Genomic DNA, 7500 nt, shown 5'->3' with positions numbered 1-7500 from the left:
CCAAACTCCTTAGTGCGTGGATTTTCCAAATCTCTACTGTTGATCTTATATCCTGGTTTAAACATAGCAAGATATCCCACTGAGAACTATAATAGTCCAGCACTAAACTTGAAGCTTATCTGTGTTTATTTTCGTTTGAGGCCCTTGTGTGCTTTACTCTGTGATAACAAATCCACTGTATTCTCTCAAGTGAATGGCGTTTCCATGTTTTAGTTAGAGATATTGCATTTGCTTCTTTTTTTATATCAAATGGCTCCTCAGGGTGTTGGGGGGGGGGGTGTTCTTTTTCATTTGGATCACTTTAGGTTTTACATTTTCAGATGTCCCGGTATCTTCTTACCTTTCACATAAGTATTTTATCTTATTCCTTTCGTATACTTCGATTGATTTAGAGAAGTTATGAAGATTTTTTTTTTTTTTTTTAGTTTTATGACTTAAATAAGTTTAAAACTATACAAGAATTTCAGCCTTGAATGAAATAAGACTCCCACAATTTTAGTGTTACTTAAGTTTAATAAACTCAAATCGTTTCATTGCATACTCTCTCTCTCTCTCTCTCTCTCTCTCTCTCTCTCTCTCTCTCTCTCTCTCTCAACCGACTTGTAGTTATCGAAAAATTAGATACGTAAATATTGAAACGAGAGAGAGAGAGAGAGAGAGAGAGAGGAGAGAGAGGAGGAGAGAGAGAGAGAGAGAGAGAGACCCAAGGTACGGGTCAAACGTGGCAAGGTATTAGACCCACTTCTAAATATGGACACGCACTCTCACTTTGCTAAGGTTGTTGACGGGGTCTATTCGACTTCTGCTAGCTAAGGATCGTTTGCTTGACATATATTGGACCCCAGATGCATTCCGTTATCCCTTAGTATTTCTTTTTTTTTGGGGGGGGGGGGAGGTGGGTTGCTGTTGCTAGAAAATTCGTTAATTTATTCAATTTATATAATAGATTTTTGAACGATTATTGAATCGTTCAAAAATCTATTATATAAATCTATTAATAAATTATCTTTCTTTTAGTCATTCATTTTATGTTTTTATATGTTTTGTGCATAAATTGCTTTATTGCCACTTTTATTATTATTATTATTATTGTTGTTGTTGTTGGTATTATTATTATTATTTTTAGCTAAGCCACAACTCTAGTTCTTAAAGCAAGATCCTATAAGCCCAAGGGGTCCAATGGGAGAAAAATAGGCCAGTGAGGAAAGGAAATACAGAAATAAATAAACAATAGGAGAAGCAATGAACAATTAATATCAAATATCTTAAGGACAGCAAGAGCATTGAAATAGATCTTTTATATATAAATTGTAAAGAGAGAAGTCGAGTAAAGGGGAACTTCCGTAACATAAGCTGTTTCATGTAGCTACAAAGCAAATTCATCAGCTGGGTGTTTACATCTTGCATGTTCCCTTCAACTACAGTACATCACTTCTTAATACCTAGGCCCATTTTAGCTTCCTTTTATATATATATATATATATATATATATATATATATATATATATATATATATATATATATATATATATATATATACACAACACGCTCTTGGTTTTTGTTGCTCTTTCCTCCCATCGTTAGCAAATTGTACATCAGTGTAAGTAATCTGTTATGCTCCATTCTCTCTACAAGACCAAACTTTCTTTGCATCCACTGATCCCCATTTTCACCTAAACTTATAAAAAAAATCTTTTTCTTTACATTTGTCATTATTCTTATCTATTTTCCTTCTACAAAAGGACTTCATCTTTGGCTCTTTTTTTTTCAATCACATCTAACAACCAATCTTTACTCCCATAAAGAAGAGTTGGTTCAACAACTCCTTCATTCAGTCCAATATTAACTTGGCATTTAGACACTGCACTGCTAAACCATTACGGGAGTTTCACCAAGCTTCCATACTTCACATATTCTTTAACTCGTGTCTTTTCTCTTCCTGGAATTATTTTATGTATCCTTATATACTTGCATTCATTCATCCCTCTTTCTATATACTTATACTCTTTTCTTACTCTATTATTATTCTCTATTTTTATCATTTTCCTCTTGTGAGCACTTTGAAGTTTCTTAGCATTTTCTACAATTCCACAATGTTGCCTTTTACAAAAAAAAAAAACCTTCCACACATTGTATTGAGAAATTATTTTCCTATGGCAGAGTCTTACTCCTAATGCTTTCGTTGAATTCTGTTAATACTCTGTACATAAATATATTAAACTTCTATAAAAAAAAAAAAGCATCACATAAACTCGCCGATATGCCAGTCACTTTCACTGCATTACGCATCAAATAGGTTAAAATATATCCCTTTCAGCTTTTCACTTTCATACTTCGTATACAGCTGTTTTCCGACAGACACATGATTCACACACACTCTTTGCCTAGTCTAAACCCTTAATGCATTTTTCTTTTCCATCATATTGTGTGGCTTGGAAGTTCAATCCTAAATCCTTTTACCATTTCTTTGGAATACATAGTAATGTTATGACCCACAATATATACAATAATTTGTCTTATCTTCCATCTTGTACTCGGGAACCATAGTTCCTCCTTTGCAGCATTTCCCGTAAAAATTATATACTTACGCGTTCACCCATATGTATTACATATATATAGTCTTACTTATCATCATCATCTTCACCTACGCCTATTGACGCAAAGGGCTTTGGCTAGATTACGCCAGTCGTCTCTATCTTGAACTTTTATAGCTATACTTCTCCGTTCATCATCTTCTACTTCACGTTTCATAGTCCTCAGTCATGTAGGATTGGGTCTTCCAACTCCTCTAATGGCTTGTAGAGCCCAATTAAATGTTTGGTGAACTAATCTCTCTTGGGAAGTGCGAAGTGGCGAAGAGCATGCAAAAAACCATCTCCATGTACCCCTCACCATGATGTCATCCACATATGGCACTCGGGTAATCTCTCTTATAGTTTCATTTCTAATCCTGTCCTGCCATTTAACTCCCAATATTTTTCTGAGCGCTTTGTTCTCAGATCTACAAAATCTGTTGAATATTGTTTCATTGTCATACCACGAATCATGTCCATATAGTAACACCGATCTTACTAAACATATATATATATATATATATATATATATATATATATATATATATATAGATAGATAGATAGATATAATTAGATATGCACATTTATATATATATATATATATATATATATATATATATATATATATATATATATGGGTGTTTTTCATCATGCGTGGATGTAATTATAGGCAATCATAACTGTTGTCATGCTGTATGTTTATAAAGGTATGTTCATGTGATCATGAATGCGTGTGGGTATCTAAAGAAAAAGGGATTAGAAATGTACTGTACATAAGAGCAGGTACATATGAAGTAGAATTACTTTGAAGTCTCTAAGTTGGTATTGAATTTGTGGAGAAGAAGCCAGTAAACATTTAACTTATAATAATTCTAATTACGATGATAACATACTGTCGATGATCATTAAAAATAGAATTTCATAAATATAATTGAATGCGTTTGAGAAAAAATCCTTTTACCGATTAATAATTTAAAGAATTATCATATATATATATATATATATATATATATATATATAATATATATATATATTATATATATATTATATATATATATATATATATATGTATATATATTTATATATTTCTTCTTTGTCTGCATCTCTTCCCACTTTTATGTGGGATATATATATATATATATATATATATATATATATATATATATATATATACTGTATATATATATGTGTGTGTTGATGTGTAAAGGTTTTTTTTATAACTAATTTAGACTATGAGATTATTTATAGTTATTTTCCAAAGGATTGATTCCTTTATAACATTAACTACCAATCCTCAAAGAAAATATTCGGATATTTGGCTGTTGAGAGAGATAGGAGGGAAAGACAAGGTGAGAGAAAGTGGGGAATGGAACTCGGAGTAGAGAACGGAACAGGGATGAATGACCGACGTGGAAGAGTGTGTTTGTTTGTGTGTCAGCGAGTTAGGTAAGAGTTGGTCAGGTCACTGTTATTACGAGACAGGTGAATGGTCTGAGAAGAGCCAATTCTCACTCTACTTATGTGTGTATGTATGTATGTATATATATATATATATATATATATATATATATATATATTGTATATATATATATATACAATATATATATGTATGTATATATATATATATATATATATATATATATATATATATGTATGTGTGTATATATATATATATGTGTGTGTGTGTGTGTGTGTGTTTGGAGGCAACATTGATTTTTGTATGTGTCATGTTTTAGAAAAGAATCAAGGTACTTTTTTATGATCAACTCAACAGAAAGGGAGGCCCTCTCCAGTCTCCGTAAATGCATGTTTAATTTTTTTTATGATCAACTCTCACTGTTGAATATGTATACACCGTATATATATATATATATATATATATATATATATATATATATATACATATATATACATATATATATATATATATGTATGTGTGTGTGTGTGTATGTGTGTGTGTTTGTAGTATGTGTGTATACTTATGTGTTTGTGTATATCTGTATACTATTTTTGTCATCTTCTGTGTTGACATCGTGTGTGATGATAGTAATATGAGTCTTTATTCCGATTTTTCGTATTGTTTTTCATTTACTATTATTGAGTTACAAGTGTGGGATTGATCATTTTATTTGCTTCGTTCTTCGATTTATGTGATTGTAAACTTACGAATTGACTTGCAATGTACTCGGCATTTCTTTGATCATTTGTATATTGTGTATTTGACTCACGGCTTACAGTATGTCGGGTCTGTTTCTCTTTTTCTGTTGCCATTTCTCGTCCTTGCCGTTTTGCTTATTGTTATTTCTTCACTTGTTTTCTCAATTATCATTTTTAGCTAAAGATATGTAATTTGGGTCTTTTTATTATGTGATTTTGTCTACTCGTTTAGTCTTCACGAATTGTATTTTCTAGCCATCCTCTTATAAACTCCGTAACCGAAGTAGGGAGGAGGTTATGTTTTCGCTCCTGTTTGTATGTTAACAACTTCCTGGCTACAATTTTACTCATAGAGTAGTGAAAATTTCATGGATTAATCTTTATGTTGAGACGTGGAAGTGATTCAATTTTGATAGTCCTTGTCAAAGGTCAAGGGCAAAATCTTGCAAAAGGTCGGCCGAGGTAACATTAACCTCTAGAAGGCTGCCTTGGAGGAGGTCCGCACTCTCAGTGTTTTTCTAGTTTAGTATTTAATAAATTGAATATTTGAGTTTTTTTTTTTTTTTTTTTTTTTTTTTTTTTTTTTTTTTTTTTACCAGAGGGAGGGAGAGTGATAATAAAACATTTATTTTAATCTTATTGTATTATATCTCGCGTGGCCAGTTATAGATCCTTTCGCTCAGTCTAATGAAATGTAGATTACATTACAGAAGTAGAGAAAAAGAAAGCCAAGTTCGTACAATAGGAAAAGAGTGGGTAAGACCCATCAGTGGCGGGTCTTGCGGTTTCGAATGTTTGATGTTTCTCTCTCACTTTTTTTTTTCTTTTTGGAATTACCGTTTTGGAGAATTCATGACAGGTGGATTGTATATATGACTAAATTAAATACTTTGTTGGGTATTTCCTCTCCTCCTCTAATTTATTATCTTTATAACAAAATAGTGTTGGTAGTGCCAGGCTGAGGGAATCAATCAGTTATCCTATCCGTGTTACGACATATCTTTATCAGATATGAAATACATTGCTTGCAGAGGTAAACCAAATTTTATGAATGGAGATTCCAGAGATTTGACAGACAGAAAGAGGAATACTGTAGAAACCGAAAAAAATAAGTAAGGTCGTATTCGAGAAATTTTTTAAATGCACCAAAATTTACCTCTTTATTCAATTGAAATGTGATCAGATCTGTTTTAATCAGACTCCATATATATATATATATATATATATATATATATATATATATATATATATATATATATATATATATATCAGTTTTTATTATAACTGATGATGTCTGTAAAACATGTTCTTCTCTTTTACAACAATGGTAAGGTTAGGGCATCTTGCCAGTAGAATAAAATGTATGTTTGGGAAGAAAGGCAGGTTAAAAATAGAAGAAAGGTTTGTATATGTATATATATATATATATATATATATATATATATATATATATATATATTTATATGTATACATATATATATACAGTATATATATATATATATATATATTTATATATATACATATATATATTATATATATATATATATATATATATATATATATACATAAACAGTACGTGTATGTGCGGGTGTGTGTGTTATATTAGATAACAATAGATGGGAGCAATATATATAACATGAGTGCTTGATGATAATCAGAATATCTATGCAATGAAAAAGAACTATCAAGTTAATAAGTGAATGAATGTGATATTAGAAAATGAGCTCGCTTGTGTATTCTGCATATATAAGACAAATTCGTGAATATTTTCCTATGAAGACCAATATTTGCTACATCAGATATGTTTGTGATATATCAGAGAAATAACTAGAATAATTGAGATTGAATTATTAATCGAGGACGCTACAGTAGTTATAAACAGAAAATTACATGATTTTAATAGCGTTAATACATAGAATTTTGTTGGAGGAACTCAGTATTAGAGTTGACGGTCGGGTGAACTTTTATAGCGAAAAACAAACTTTTAAGTAAAGTATTTTAAGTAGAACCCGATAAGGTTAGTAACCTGATGCTCTTATTAAGCCCAGGTAACAGATACATGAACGGGACTGACCTCGAAGGAACATAAAAAGGCGAAGCTCATTTCTGAAGTGGATGGAGTTATTGAGACAATGTTGTAGATGACGTAAGCATTCAAGTCATTAAAGTCAAGCATCGTAAACCTTACTGATCATTATGAGACGATAAAGATGCTTTGGCAGAGCATAGTTGATTGCATTCAGGATTAACAAAGCCATCTTTTTTCACTGTAAAAACTATGATACTCCAAGCTAGTAGAAACTAAAAAAGTTAGTTTCCTTTAATACTTCGTAGATCCATGAGATTAGAGAATGGAATTTATACCTGGGAAATTAATTACGAAAAAGGGCAGTAGATAATCTTATGACTGTATTTTGAACCTCATCTTTTGTTTCAGGGAGGTTTATTAATGGGCTAAACTAAGACACAAAAAGAAAAGGAAATCGATGTTGATGATGTACTTAAAATCTTGCTCATTACTAAATTTATTAGTAAATTAAAAGTTTATTTAAGGCTGCCAGTAAACGGGTTTAACTTAGGTATTTGAGATTCCAAAAACACCGGAATGTGGACATGATTTGAAGGTCAGATTTATGAAAGCGTGTTTCGAGCTCAAAGGTTGTTAGCCCTTTAATTATTATTCGGAACCTTTAATTATATGCTTTCAGAAATGTGAAAGGTTTCTGACATTGTTTTTCCATTTAACATTTGTAAAGTATCAGGTAGTTTT

The 7500-nt window shown here is 31.0% G+C and overlaps 1 pseudogene; it reads right to left on the bottom strand.

Moving 5' to 3' along the window:
• The window catches only part of LOC137629257 (uncharacterized), a 64773-nt pseudogene extending 57867 nt beyond the window's left edge, over positions 1-6906 (bottom strand).
• Between the last annotated feature and the right edge of the window lie 594 nt (positions 6907-7500).

This window comes from Palaemon carinicauda, chromosome 37 (genome assembly GCF_036898095.1).
Source record: "Palaemon carinicauda isolate YSFRI2023 chromosome 37, ASM3689809v2, whole genome shotgun sequence".
Lineage (NCBI taxonomy): Eukaryota > Metazoa > Arthropoda > Malacostraca > Decapoda > Palaemonidae > Palaemon > Palaemon carinicauda.
The sequence above is the reverse complement of the archived record's forward strand: the minus strand, read 5'-3'. Positions and strand labels throughout refer to the sequence as shown.